A 13,193-nucleotide genomic window follows, 5' to 3' on the forward strand; every position below is an offset into this window, starting at 1 on the left:
GCAATCTCAAAATCTGATAGATGGACCATCTCACAATCTATACATCTGATGGATGGACCATCTCACAATTTCGTCAACTGATAGATGGACCATCTCACAATCTCTACAACTGATAGGTGGACCATCTTCAAATCTCTACACCTAATTGTAGGAACCATCTCACAATCTCTAAATCTGATAGATAGACCATCTCACAATCTCTAAATCTGATAGAAGGACCATCTCACAATCTCTACAACTGATAGATAAGCCATCTCACAATCTCTACAACTGATAGATGGACCACCTCACAATCTCGTCAACTGATAGATGGACCATCTTAAAGTGTCTAAATCTGATTGATGGACCATCTCACAATCTCTACATCTGATAGATGGACCATCTCACAATCTCTCCAACTGATAAATGGACCATCTCACTATCTCTACAACTGACAGATGGACCATCTCACAATCTCTAAATCTGATAGATGGATCATCTCACAATCTCTACAACTGATAGAGTGGCCATCTCACAATATCTACAACTGATAGATGGACCATCTCACAATCTCTACAACTGATAGATGGACCATCTCACAATCTCTACAACTGATAGATGGACCATCTCACAGTCTCTACAACGTTCAGATCGACCATCACCCAATCTCTAAATCTGATAGATGGACCATCTCACAATCTCTACAACTGATAGATGAGCCACCTCACAATCTCTACAACTAACAGATGGACCATCTCACAATCTCTACGACTGATAGATGGACCATCTCACAATCTCTACAACTCATAGATGGACGATCTCACAATCTCTACAACTTACAGATCGACCATCTCACAATCTCTACATCTGATTGATAGACCATCTCGCAATCTACAACTGATAGCTTTCTACAACTGATAGATGGACCATCTCCAATGATCTCCACACCTGGTAGATGGACCATCTCCTAATCTCTACACCTGACTGAAGGGACCATCTCACAATCTACGTCTGATGGATGGACCGTCCAACAATGGAGGGACCATCTCACAATTTCTACATTTCAGTAGCGGGATCATCTTACAATGGTTACACCTGACAAACGAACCATCTTACACTTTATTCTGACATCTCGTACAGACATACGTTTGCTTTCTGTTGTCAGATTGCTCGGTCAGACGGCAATAAGATCGAGTCCGATTTGTCGAAGCCTGAGTCCAAGACAACAGAGATGAAAGAGATGAGGTCAGGACATATTGTTTGCATCCATCTGTAAAAGGAATCCCAAGGGTAATGGAGCTGAAACATTGCATGGAGAACCAAGCCGCCGCCATGTTTCAAATATCACTCTTCCATATTGCTTCGCCATACCTACTCGTAATTGTTTTATACTGTAGTAACGTATGCTGCTTGTTGATCATATTTCGTTGTTTTGCTATAACCAAGTGTCCTTGCAAATCTTGTTTAATTTAATTTTAGACAACTGAAACCACAATACTTGTGACACAACAGGGGAAATGGCCATTGTGGCAGAAAATCAATTGTTTACACCTAAGAAAAAAACACAATTTGTTTAAACCTAAAGAAGCACACTTTTGGCATAGACGGTAAACCTCAGTTTACCATCTATGCAATAAATAACAATTCAAACTCTGCACGTTCAAACTTATATGTCAAACTTGAAAATCGGAATCTTTACGCACGTTCGGATTTTAGTGTAAGATGGTTTGTGACGTAAGCAAACCGTGCTCTCACAATTATGTTCATTATAATGAGAGGTCAGCTGGCGTTAGAATATGAACAGATAAATAACCATCACATACTACGAATGAACATGTAAAAACACATAAAAGTAATATTATCGATTCGGTTTAAAGTTCAGATTTCATTTGTTATAGATGTTTATTGAATGAAAGTGGTAAATGTGTTAGTGAAATATCTATATATACAACTAATACAAAATATAAGAAATAAATTAATATTATTTAGAAATAAAATCTAACATAAACGGTTCCAAAATGCAGCAAATAGCGTTGAAGAGCATTTAATTTTTTTGGCATGCTCCCAAATCCTCCCGTTTCGCTCCCTCGTACATTGGTCTTCTTTTCACTTACAATTAGCCAGCCTAGTTGCGCCCCCGCTCAAAATCTTTGCATGGAAAATCCCTGAAATGACCATCTTTCCCTGGCAAGGACGTTAACTGACTATAAAAGTTTCCACCCTTGCCGAACTAGGCTGGATTCCGGAGTTTCATTTTGGTTGGACTAACGAGTCTATGCATAGTCCAATCAAAGTCGCGTAAGGATCTAGAGGTAGCGGGTCAAAATGGTCTCATGTCAGCAGGGCCTCAAAGGTAAAGTCAAAACGGCCTCAGAAAATAGTAATAACGCCACAACCCATAATCAAAACGTCCATAAAAAAAGTCATAACGGCCACTACAAAAAAGTCATAACGGACACACAAAAATAAAGAAGACAAACTCAAATATTGTGTCACATTAAATGTATGATATACAGTATTTGATAGGCATTTAGAAGCTGGGAGAACATAAATACATGACACTTTTTATTGATAGCAGCTTCTTTCATTCTTTGTCACGACTACAACCCGAACTAGACATCAGGTTCGTAAACAACACGCACATCTTTTCATGTTTATAATGAAGGTGCTCAAGTGATTTGATCCAATTCGCAGGGTAAGACCCGTTTTATTACAATACAGATCTTGATTATCGAGTTTGAAGCAACTGCAAGTGATATTAGAGATGAAATCTGATTGGTCAGTAGGAGGGACATGAAAGCGACCTGACTCGTAATAGCCACTGGTGGCGTTTCGATCGAGCCTGGACATGCCAGCCGAATTCGGCAAGGGTGGAAACTGGACTTTTAGTAACTCCCTTGTCTCGGAAAGATGTGCAATGGCAGATCTAAAACATGTTCCCAAAATGTATATCTGTTTAAAGACATAGCCACATGTTGTAGATATCTTTTTGTCCCCATATGCACGTATTAGTGTGACCGCCTCCGTGGTCTAGCGGTAGAGCGTCCGCCCGGAGAGCGGAAGGTCCGGAGTACCAAAAGACGTTAAAAGATGGTAGTTGTTGTTACCCTGTCTGGTGCTCGGCATTAAGGGGCTAAAACAAGGACTTGTCGGCTATATAGTCAATATAGTGTCTGCGTGGGGTATTCATGTTAAACTGCGGCATGATATCTCAGTGACATAGCACTAAAAATCGGCATCAGTCCGGACAAGTACAAGCAGCCACACACGCGCACACACACGTGCATGCGAATCGCTATATAAGTGCAATAATCTTGGACGCTACGTTAAACCCAATTTCACCTCACATATTAGTGCTTAATTTGAAGTACAGCAAGTGTGTGTGAGTGATCTGTGGCCCTTACTGTCACTTTAATAGCTCCACTGAAGGCAATATGCCTATGATGCTGAGACATAGAAGTTCTGGGGATTCTGTATCTACAACATTCTCCCTGAACTCTGAACTCTTATATCTGCAAATATCACTGTGAAATGTCGCCTGTGATAGCTACGTGATATACCTAATATCTTTACGTTTTGTGGAATGATTTGATATTTAGCACACCTTACTTCTTTGACTCCCAAGCACATTTGTAGCTTCCCTGTTGAACATGGATGTCATAAGTGTGTTTAAATCATTTAAATCATGGTCTACTCTTCTGAAACCACGATTATCTATTATGGCAAAACATGACTTGTAAGATCCCAGCATATAGAGAATCTCACCAGAGTGTCTTTTGATATCAAATATATCAACACGAGTTGATAAAAGTGGAAAAATTCCGAGGCTTGCCGAGGATTTTTGCCACTTTTATCAACGAGTGTGGATATATTTGATGTCAAAAGACACGAGGGTGAGATTTTATTTATCATCCAACATCATTCTTCCAACTTTTTCAGTTTGTAGACAGTTATAAGCAGTGTCTTCAATGTAAAGAGTACTGCTTACAGCTTCAGTAGCAGAGCCATTAATGATGTCATTTGATTGTGATGTCATGGTAACCAGTGACATCACAATGGTCGGCAAAGCATTGTGATGTAATTTCATTGCAGCGATATCTACAGTGTAGATATCGCTTGATCTCATCCTAGCGATATCTCCTGTGGGAGCCAGTTTTGGATGATAATAAGTTTTCTCATACATTCCTTGAACTATGATCCGACTTCTGTCCACTTCTCGGTCACATCTGCATATGTCCTTATGAAAGCCTGTACAGGAAGGTATGTGATATGACCTCTCACACGCGTTACTTTTTCTTGTGTGTTTACACATTCAGCATAACTTATTTTTCTGTACCATTGTAGCTACCATTTTGAATATGTTTGGCTCTCATGCAATGACTGAGGTATCAGTCTGTGCTTCATTGTAGTCGGGATCAGGTGCTGTGTGGACACATGTTCATGTTTACCCTTGTATCGTGACCATTGCTGTGATGTGATGTTGCAAGGTGGAACGGGTGGCCCAATTCGCTTTGGGACCCGTGAAGATCCGGGGTAGAACAGGTCTTCAACAACTATGCTTGCCGAAAAGGCGACTATGCTTGTCGTAAGAGGCGACTAATGGGATCGGGTGGTCAGGCTCCCTGACTTGGTTGAAGCATGTCATCGATCCCAATTGCGTGGATCGATGCTCATGATTTAAATCACTGGATTGTCTGGTCCAGACCCGATTATTTACAGACCGCCGTCATATAGCTGGAATATTGCTGAGTGAGGGATAGAACAATAAACCAGCCAACCAAACAATTCGCTGTGGAGAGTTGCGTCTCTTATGCCTGCCAGAAATCTATAATCGTTGGTTCGAATCCCAGATTCTCCCTGATTACGTTTCTAGGTTTGGCAGCACCTTTCCTGTGCCTGTGGGTTTCAGTGAAGGGGTAAACTGTTCAGACATTCCTTCCACATCAATCTGAGACACTGATATGTTTATATTTGTACCTGAAATACTGTTCAAACTTGCGTTTAATCCACTTACTCACCCTCATGTTCCAATTGTTCACGAACAGCTCAGGTAAATGCCGAGTCGGGTCACTCCATACTAATGACTTTCCTGACATGTTTCTGACATTTAGTCGTCTAAAGTTTACCTCACTTCTCTCAATACCGAGGTCACCCACGCTGGATTCCTGCCAAAACAGATTTCTGAAAAACTCATAAAGTACCTGACCCTTTTTATGACACGGTATACATCAGGGCATTCTTCATTGCGTTCATTGTTAGGGCTGTTATATAAAATTTTAATGTACAGCCTTGTCATGCAGATGTTTTGCATGTCCCAGACGTGTTCTTTGTTTGTTCCAAGCACTTAAATGTCAGTTTGTTTATTTCTGAAGAAAGTTCATAGTTTCAACTGTCTTCAGAAAATGTTTTATTTGAACCATGGCATTATATTGCAGCCTCTTGATCCAGCTGATGGCGTCTTCAAGTTGGGGAATGCCCTGTTGATGGCGTCTTCAAGTTGGGGTATGCCCTACAGATGGTGTTTTCAAGTTGGGGTATGCCATGCAGATTGCGTCTTCAAGTTGGGGTATGCCCTACTGATGGTGTTTTCAAGTTGAGCTATGCCCTACTGATGGCGTCTTCAAGTTGGGGTGTGCCCTACTGATGGTGTTTTCAAGTTGGGGTATGCCCTACTGACTGTTGTCTTCAAGTTGGGGTATGCCCTACTGATTGTTGTCTTCAAGTTGAAGTATGCCCTACTGATTGTTGTCTTCAAGTTGAAGTATGCCCTACTGATTGTTGTCTTCAAGTTGGAGTATGCCCTACTGACTGTTATCTTCAAGTTGGAGTATGCCCTACTGATTGTTGTATTCAAGTTGGAGTATGCCCTACTGATTGTTGTCTTCAGGTTGGGTATGCCCTACTGATTGTTGTCTTCAAGTTAGAGTATGCCCTACTGATTGTTGTCTTAAGGTTGGGGTATTCCCCACTGAGGGCGTGTTCAAGTTGGGGTATGCCCTGCTGAGGGCTTGTTCAAGTTGAGGCATGCCCTGTTGAGGGCGTCTTCAAGTTGAGGTATGCCCTGCTGAGGACGTCTTAAAGTTGAGGTGTGCCCTACTGATGTCGTCTTCAAGTTGAGGTATGCCCTGCTGAGGGAGTCTTCAAGTTGAGATGTGCCCTACTGATGTCGTCTTCAAGTTGAGGTATGCCCTACTGATGGCGTCTTCAAGTTGAGGTGTGCCCTACTGATGTCGTCTTCAAGTCGGGGAAAGCCCTACTGATGGTGTCTTCAAGTCGGGGAAAGCCCTACTGATGTCGTCTTCAAGTCGGGGAAAGCCCTACTGATGGCGTGTTCAAGTTGGGGAAAGCCCTACTGATGGCGTCTTCAAGTCGGGGAAAGCCCTACTGATGACGTGTTCAAGTTGGGGAAAACCCTACTGATGTCGTCTTTAAGTCGGGGAAAGCCCTACTGATGGCGTGTTCAAGTCAGGGACAGCCCTACTGATGTCGACTTCAAGTAGGGGAAAGCCCTACTGATGGCGTCTTCAAGTCGGGGAAAGCCCTACTGATGTCGTCTTCAAGTCGGGGAAAGCCCTACTGATGTCGTTTTCAAGTCGGGGAATGCCCTACTGATGGCGTCTTCAAGTTGGGGTATGCCCTACTGGTGGTGTTTTCAAGTCGGGGAATGCCCTACTGATGGCGTGTTCAAGTCAGGGAAAGCCCTACTGATGGCGTCTTCAAGTTTGGGAATGCCCTACTGATGTCGTTTTCAAGTCGGGGAAAGCCGTACTGATGAAGTGTTCAAGTTGAGGTGTGCCCTACTGATGGCGTCTTCAAGTCGGGGAATGCCCTACTGATGGCGTCTTCAAGTTGAGGTGTGCCCTACTGATGGCGTCTTCAAGTCGGGGAAAGCCCTACTGATGACGTGTTCAAGTCAGGGAATGCCCTACTGATGGCGTCTTCAAGTTGGGGTATGCCCTACTGGTGGTGTTTTCAAGTCGGGGAATGCCCTACTGATGGCGTGTTCAAGTCAGGGAAAGCCCTACTGATGGCGTCTTCAAGTTTGGGAATGCCCTACTGATGTCGTTTTCAAGTCGGGGAAAGCCGTACTGATGAAGTGTTCAAGTTGAGGTGTGCCCTACTGATGGCGTCTTCAAGTCGGGGAATGCCCTACTGATGGCGTCTTCAAGTTGAGGTGTGCCCTACTGATGGCGTCTTCAAGTCGGGGAAAGCCCTACTGATGACGTGTTCAAGTCAGGGAAAGCCCTACTGATGGCGTCTTCAAGATTGGGAATGCCCTACTGATGTCGTTTTCAAGTCGGGGAAAGCCCTACTGATGTCGTTTTCAAGTCGGGGAATGCCCTACTGATGGCGTCTTCAAGTTGGGGTATGCCCTACTGATGGTGTTTTCAAGTCGGGGAATGCCCTACTGATGGCGTGTTCAAGTCAGGGAATGCCCTACTGATGGCGTCTTCAAGTTTGGGAATGCCCTACTGATGTCGTTTTCAAGTCGGGGAAGCCCTACTGATGTCGTTTTCAAGTCGGGGAAAGCCCTACTGATGTCGTTTTCAAGTCGGGGAATGCCTTACTGATGGCGTCTTGAAGCTGGGGTATGCCCTACTGATGGTGTTTTCAAGTCGGGGAAAGCCCTACTGATGGCGTCTTCAAGTCGGGGAAAGCCCTACTGATGGCGTCTTCAAGTCGGGGAATGCCCTACTGATGTCGTCTTCAAGTCGGGGAATCCCCTACTGATGGCGCCTTCAAGTCGGGGAAAGCCCTACTGATGACGTGTTCAAGTCTGGGAAAGCCCTACTGATGTCGTCTTCAAGTCGGGGAAAGCCCTACTGATGTCGTCTTCAAGTCGGGGAAGGACCTACTGATGGTGTGTTCAAGTTGGGGAAAACCCAACTGATGGCGTCTTCAAGTCGGGGAAAGCCCTACTGATGACGTGTTCAAGTCGGGGAAAGCCCTACTGATGTCGTCTTCAAGTCGGGGAAAGCCCTACTGATGACGTGTTCAATTCGGGGAAAGCCCTACTGATGACGTGTTCAAGTCGGGGAAAGCCCTACTGATGGCGTGTTCAAGTTGTGGAAAGCCCTACTGATGGCGTGTTCAAGTTGAGGTGTGCCCTAATGATGTCGTCTTCAAGTCGGGGAAAGCCCTACTGATGACGTGTTCAAGTCGGGGAAAGCCCTACTGATGTCGTCTTCAAGTCGGGGAAAGCCCTACTGATGTCGTGGAAAGCCCTACTGATGGCGTCTTCAAGTTGAGGTGTGCCCTACTGATGGCGTCTTCAAGTTGAGGTGTGCCCTACTGATGGCGTCTTCAAGTTGAGGTGTGCCCTACTGATGGCGTCTTCAAGTTGAGGTGTGCCCTACTGATGGCGTCTTCAAGTTGAGGTGTGCCATACTGATGACGTGTTCAAGTCGGGGTATGCCCTACTGATGGCGTCTTCAAGTTGAGGTGTGCCCTACTGATGACGTCTTCAAGTTGAGATGTGCCCTACTGATGGCGTCTTCAAGTTGAGGTGTGCCCTACTGATGGCGTCTTCAAGTTGGGGTGTGCCCTACTGATGGCGTCTTCAAGTCGGGGTGTGCCCTACTGATGGCGTCTTCAAGTTGAGGTGTGCCCTACTGATGGCGTCTTCAAGTTGAGGTGTGCCCTACTGATGGCGTCTTCAAGTTGGGGTGTGCCCTACTGATGGCGTCTTCAAGTTGGGGTGTGCCCTACTGATGGCGTCTTCAAGTTGAGGTGTGCCCTACTGATGGCGTCTTCAAGTTGAGGTGTGCCCTACTGATGGCGTCTTCAAGTTGGGGTGTGCCCTACTGATGGCGTCTTCAAGTTGAGGTGTGCCCTACCGATGACGTGTTCAAGTCGGGGTAGGCCTTACGGATGGCCTCTTTACGTTGGGGAATGCGCTACTGATGTTTTCAAGTTGAGGTATGCCTTATTAATGGCGTCTTCAAGTTTGGGTATGCCTGACTCATGGCGTCTTCAAATTGAGGTATGCTCTACTGGTTGATTCTTCAAGTTGAGGTATGTCCTACTGAGGGCGTCTTTAAGTTGAGGTATGCCCTGCTGAGGGCGTCTTCAAGTCGGGGAGGGGGGCGTTCGGGTAGCCTAGTGGTTAATGCGTTCGCTCGTCACGCCGAAAACCCGGGTTCGATTCCCGACATGGGTACAATGTGTGAAGCCAATTTCTGGTGTCCCCCGCCGGGATATTGATGGAATTTTGCTAAAGGCGGCGTAAAACCATACTCACTCACTCACTCACTCAAGTCGGGGAATGCCCTACTGATGTCGTCTTCAAGTTGAGGTGTGCTCTGCTGATGGATTCTTCAAGTTAAGGTATGCCCTACTGAGGACGTCTTCAAATTGAGGTATGCCCTACTGTTGATGTCTTCAAACAAGAACTAGTCAGCTCGGAGTCAGTATAATGTGTCTGAGTAATGTATCCATGTTAAAAACTCAGGGCATGGTATATCATTTGGCTAGCACTAGAATTGGCGCCAGTCTCGACTAGTACAAGCTGACACGCACGCACACACGCACGCGCAAACGTTCATGCACGTCGCTAAATAATTGTTATAATCTTGAACGCGACGCAAAACAACCTTTTCACCTCGCCTTGTAGTTAACTTCTTTGTGGTGCGTAGCGACGTCTCCTGAAGTAGCCGTGAACTGAGGTGTCCGTTATTCATCATTGACTGCTGACCTCGCATCACAAACTGGGATCAGTTGTTGTACGGCTTGGTGGAAGCGGTAGAAGAGACGACCAATTGACCATCTCACCCTGCTTCCTGTACTCTGTGTGCGCGGCTTCCTTCACCTACTCGTGGTACCAAGGGCAGGGCGGTGTTTTTCACAACACGCTTGCAGAACGTTTTGACGGGCTGCCGACAATATTCTCAACCCTGATGACACCATCCTGTTTGTACAATCTCTTCGTATCATAACACGTGGTAGCTTTGGAACTTATTATCGTCGTTGTCATCAAGACCGGCCTCGGTCGTATGACAGGGCCAGTGCTGAGCGGCACCAGGCCACAAACACATACCCTTTTCGTGAATGGTGTGGCAGGTGCTTCTGGTAGGATGGGACATGCTTTTTATCGCGAACAACTGGTGTCATCACTGATTTTTTGTGATCCAATCATATCAGTGTAACTAATATTTTGCCTTTTACGCCCAATGGAATCTGTTTCGGCGGTTCTTCGAGACTAATTATTCTTTGGCGTTGACGTTTCATATGGACGTAGGACATATTGTTTGTTGTACATATTTCTACGGAAGCCTTTTATTTATTTCTTTTTTAAAATTGAAATTTCAGGATACTAAGTTGAAATTTCAAGATACAAAGTTGAAATTTCAAGATACAAACTAAGTTGAAAATATAAGATAATGATCTTGAAATTTGAAAATAATAAGTTGAAATTTCAAGATCCAAAAGTGAAATTTCAAGATATTAACTTGAAATTTCAACTTATTATCTTGAAATTTCAACTTATTTTTTATCTTGAACTTTCAACTCAGTATCTTGAAATTTCAAGTTAGTATCTTGAAATTTCTACTTAGTATCTTGAAATTTCCACTTAGTATCTTGCAATATCAACTTTGTATCTTGAAATTTCAAGAAAAACAAAACAAAACAAAACAAATGGCCCTAAAGGGCTTCCGTATGTTTCGCCCACGGATATTTCTTAAAACATAGCAGTGTCAAATTGGAGGTTTTTTATCTGTCTCGAATGTATTCAGTTTGTAAGTCGCCTTGACGGGACACTGGAACAGTTGGTGTGAACAGCCAATCAGCGTCAAGCAATAAATAAAGCTTAGCGAGACTGAAAATAATTTGTCCGATGCTGTGTCCCCAGTGTGTCACTCTTTATGAATTATTTGCTTTCTACTTCTTCAATTTTGTCCTTTTTGTTCAACTCATTGAGAATGTCCCATTAGGAAACTAAAGTGAGTTGAGGTGGCAATAAAGGTAACGCTCATCATCATCATCATCATCAGGGGGCACGGGTGGCCCAGTCCTCTAAGGCGCCGCGATTCGCTGTGCAGAGTTGCGTCCCTTGGGCAAGCCAGAAACCTATGATTGTGTGTTTGAATCCCGGTTCGCCCCGATTATGTTTCTAGGTTCGTCAGCACCATACCCGTGCTCGTGGGTTTCACCGAAGTGGTAAACGTCTGAGACCTGCATCACTTCGGGCTTTCCTCCCACATTAAGCTGCCACGCCGTGATATAACTGTAATACTGTTAAAAGCGGCGTTAAACCCAACTCACTCACTCACTCACTCACTCATCATCATCATCATTGTCATCATCAACAACATCATCATCATCATTGTCAGTGAGCATGTATCACGTGCTTGTCAAATCCGTTGTTTGTAAACCATTGCTAGTATGATACTACCTCTTTATCGTTTTGGTCCTACGTTTGAGCGAGTGAACGTGTTTCCCAGAAGACAACGCCATCGGCTACAACGAGAAACACCATAAATCATCCCATCCCCTCTTCCTCAGCTGTTACAACAATTCAGAACTGAGGACCTATTCTGTCCCTGAATTCTACAGGGGTGACTGGCGCATGGGCTACTGTTTTGTCCACAGGAATCCGTCTTCAGATAAACGTAAGGAACCGGCATGCTTTCTGGTTCAGATGTCATCGGATCTGGACAAAAATACGAAACGTCTTTTATTTCACAGGCTGCAGAAAGTAGAGCGGTCTATATTACCGAAATCATCAACCTCGTCACCGTGCTCACGGAGTCAATTATATAAAGCATTACAAAACATATCAGCTGTCTCTGCCATGGATACAGACTTGGTGCATATGAGAAGAAAACAATTATTTTCAGCTAACCATATCACAAAAGAAGTCCGTCACTTCTGAGCATGTAAATATTCCATTAATTTCCGTAGTCATGCTTTAATTGCCACTGGCTTTTCATTTTGAAAGCTTCCAAATGTCTGCCCAATTTTGTTCATCCTGCGTGAATCCGACTTTGTGCCGTTTCACTGCATTAAACCCCAAAACGCTCTGCTCATATCAGTATTAAATTTAAATTCTGTAATCATGTTTAAAATGCCACTGGCTTTACCTTTTGTCCAAAATTTAAATGAAGGCTTCAGCAGCAAATTCTATTTTAAACACTGACCATACAACAGTCTTGTTTGTAACCGCTGCACTCGTGGTTCTCATGTCTGTGTCACGAGAAGGTTTGGTAGATCTGAGGCTCGCGTTATAAAGCAATCTGAACGTTAAGCCCATGTTAGAGTTTATGGGGTTTGTGGGACGAGGATCTGAACTTTGTATAAATATTGTTTTTAAAATACAAACTTTACAACAGCCATGATTAGGTTTTACGAAAGTCATCTAACTATCGATTAATGAATGCACTTAAAACTTTCTTGAACGTATACTGTAAAAGATATGTTTAGAATGTAAATACACACAAAACAAAGATCTAGACATGTTTTGGAATGTGCTTAATTCCTAAAATGAATACACTCTTTGCTTGCTCAATTGAAAGTTTAGGATCTAAACACATGAAATGAGCTATCGTCTCACAGCCTAAACACAGCATCCCCACAATCCCAAACAATATTTACAACAAAATGCATATGATTGTGTATTATCCTAATAATCTAAACATGTTTAGAATTTAAACATGTTTGAATAAAGTGTATGTAATTGGGCATTAAGTCAAATATATCTGTGGAAATCCGATTCACAGGCACTAGAATAACACACACACAGCCAGTACTTACGAGTACCTTGGTACAAGATTAACATCATAATGTACAAATATACCAAGCTAATATAATGGTGAACAAATTGACACATCTGTCGTCAACAGTCTGTGTAGCACAGGTGGTAGCGTGAAGGACTACAAATAATGAGGTTGCAGGTTCGCCGATATTTTAGAAGTGTTGTGTTTATAAATGTGATGTTTTTTAGCTAATGGTATTTCTGTCATACAGCAAACGGAAGCTGACAATAAAAATATGTGTGATCACTGCGATCGACCCACCAACTCTTTCAAGTTACCCCCATGGAACCCTAAAGCCAAACCAACAGAAAGCGACCCTTTTATAAAAATTACCTACAATGAATACAGGTCTTTCCAGCATTGAAACCCTGAACACGGGCAACTATTAAACACAATCCTAAACATGTTTAGACCCTCAACGCGTCAAAATTATGAGGCAGGGAATACGTATATATTTGTGTT

Source organism: Haliotis cracherodii, unplaced genomic scaffold, assembly GCF_022045235.1.
Source record: "Haliotis cracherodii isolate W230 unplaced genomic scaffold, xgHalCrac1.p SCAF_3, whole genome shotgun sequence".
NCBI lineage: Eukaryota > Metazoa > Mollusca > Gastropoda > Lepetellida > Haliotidae > Haliotis > Haliotis cracherodii.